The sequence below is a fragment of the Pinus tabuliformis genome, chromosome 4_2, assembly GCF_031772625.1.
Source record: "Pinus tabuliformis cultivar Carrire ecotype Pingquan chromosome 4_2, CPIR1, whole genome shotgun sequence".
Lineage (NCBI taxonomy): Eukaryota > Viridiplantae > Streptophyta > Pinopsida > Pinales > Pinaceae > Pinus > Pinus tabuliformis.
The window spans coordinates 284,428,280-284,431,146 of record NC_142304.1 but is presented as its reverse complement, the minus strand read 5'-3'; positions in this window follow the sequence as shown (position 1 = coordinate 284,431,146).

Below are 2,867 nucleotides of genomic sequence, written 5' to 3'. Positions count from 1 at the left end.
GGGCTTGGGAGACACAAATTTACGAAAAAGGTCAACCCTGGAGTCTTCTTAAGTTTTTTCAGACTCTCTAAAATTGAAAAACGCCAAGTTTCTCCTATACTGTACTCGTTAAAATTTCACAGTAAAGGACCTGTTCAATTACAAACAGGAACAAACCACTCCTTCTTAGGGTTCGAATTTAAACTAAGTTGGACTCATCCGAAGGATGAGTTTATAATCAAGCAAATGTTATCCTCCTCAAGCTTGTCAAAAATAAAGAGGTACTTGCCAGAAATGGTGGGGGAAAAGAGAGAAAAATGAATCTGTTTGTCATACTTTGTAACCACTCTTGAACACGACACTTTTATTCACCTGGGTTGGGAAATCCTTTGCCTAACAGTTGATCAAACCACATTGAAAGTCTTTAGCCGGTTTCTGGGTATTAACTTTGGGCCAATTGTCACCAAACCATCTGTCGTGTCGTTATGTGTTCAAGAGGTCACTGCCAATAATCCATTCATATGCAAAATATCTTTCATCCATCTTGACCATCCCTGAGTCAGTCTTTGCAACTAAATTTCTTCAACTTGATCTATGATTTCGTGTTGTGGGCTTGCCTACGACAGATCGCTTTCTATCGACATCAACTCATTATCTAGAAAGATGATCTAGAAATCGTCAGTACATTGAGATCTGCATGCCTCAATGGCAGGTTTCTCGCCTTTGACAACACTTTACATCATTGACTTTCGATCAAAGGATTCTGTGACATGTTCGACATCAACACATTTATTCGCATCTCATGGATTGTACTGGATACTTTGAGGGCCATTGACATCACTGGTGGTTTCTCTCACACTTGTTAACAGTTTACATCATGGACTGGTAATCAAGTGGTTTCTACCATGTTCGACATCAACACATTCATTCGCATGGATAGAATCGTACTGTTTCGGGAAGTAGAAATGAAGACCCTGGATCTAGTTTCCACAATCCAGGCTGCGAGGAATTTTGTATTCATTATATAATGGACTATTCATAAACAGATGGCTGCGTCCATACTGTGTCCACCTGAGTCTATACTTGTGATGTTTTACAAGATCATTCCTATATCAGAGCAGTAGTTAGTTTTTCTAGTCAGTTTTGATCTGAGTATGGGAATGCCTACCTCAACGATGATATGATCTCATATATATATCTTGCATTGAATGTTTTTACAGGTTCCAACCGGGCTCTCTACAAGATGATCATCGAAAAGATAAAGTACTTCACTCTTCCTAAATGATCAATGAAATCCCCATCTACTACAGACTTCGCACTTTAGGGGGCAATCTGTTACACAAAAATATCGTCACCATGATTATTTGCAATCAGTATGGGTCTATCATCACTTGTACTGTCCTCCTAAGCAAGTCTCAGACCTCAGCTCTTCAAGTCAAGCTTTGGAAATGAGAGAAAGACATTAAAAATCAATGTAACTCTGGTTCCGCACTTTCTCTCACTGTCACCTGCGGTCCCGCACCTTCTGTGTACAAAAACTACGGACCTGCCCGCTCTGTCCCTAACGGTGTAGGTGTGGACCCCTGTGAAAGTCAAAAGGCACACGTTTTATCTTAAAAAACTCACTTTGGGTTAATTCTAGACGTTTCTAGAAGGAATTTTGACGTGGATTGTTCGCTCTGAGGTGGTTCATGCATCCCAAAAGAGAAGGAGCTAATCCGTTGATGAGAGGAGGTATCCCTTTGAAGGAGGGCTTTATCCCTTTGAAGGAGGACCTAGTAACCTCCCTCCATTGCATTATAAATACAGGCATTGGGCTGGTTGCTGGAGAGGTTAGAAGCTGAACATTTTTTAGGGTAAATGCTGGTGAAATCAAGACTTCCTAGTTGAGCTTAAGAGGAGAGATCACATACCTTTTGGCTTCATTGGGGAGTGAGTGAAACTTGTCAAAGTAGAGGAGACTTCTTGCTGGACCCTGGGAGGAGCTTGTACAACGTCAAGGCAAAGGTTGTAAAGTTCTTCTTCTTTTGAATTAATACAATCAAACTCATTTTTCTCAACAAGTATCTCATGTTATTTGTTTCATGGACTCCTTGACTTTCATGTTAAATATGTTTTATGATTTTGGCTTTTCAGGTGCTATTTAATTTGTTTGCTTTGTTTGTGTTTGCAGATTCGCGACAAAGGAGCTCATTTGGATTGAAGGAGCGAGGGCATCCACAAGCTTGCGTTGGACCTAAGGTAGGCCCTAAAAACACTTGTTTGCCATTGTTTATTAAATCATATTTAGAGAAAGATAGTGTCTAGTTGGTTTGCTTGTCATTAGGTCTTCTTTAGATTCTAGGAAGGTCTATCTTGTCCGCAAGATCGACTTATTCCGTGTGACACCGGGCATGTTTCTCTGAGCCCTGGATTGCCCCTTGAATGGAAGAGCAACGGAGTTCTTTAAAGCCTCTAGAGGGTTACGCCAGGGCTGCCCTCTTTCTCCTCTTCTTTTTGTTTTGCAAGCTTCAGTTCTGAGTTTATATTTAGAAAAGTGTCAGGTGGATCAAGAGATTATGGGTCTTAGGATTACTGGAGGTGTCAAGGATATTAATCATGCATTGTTCACTGATGATTCTCTTTTGCTGGGTGCTGCCTCTGTATACTCTGCCTCCAAATTCAGGAAAGTGTTGGACGACTTCTGTGGTACTTCAGGCAGTAAACTAAATGAAGGGAAATGCCATTTCTATGGCTAGAATATCTCCAACAACGATCTCTCCTCAATATCCAGATGTTTGGGCTTCGTGCGCTCAGCTAGTTGGAATTCTTTCATCTATTTGGGCCTTCCTATCTTCCAAAGGAGTCACTCTAGCAAAGATTGGCTCCCAATGGTTGAGAAATTCAAG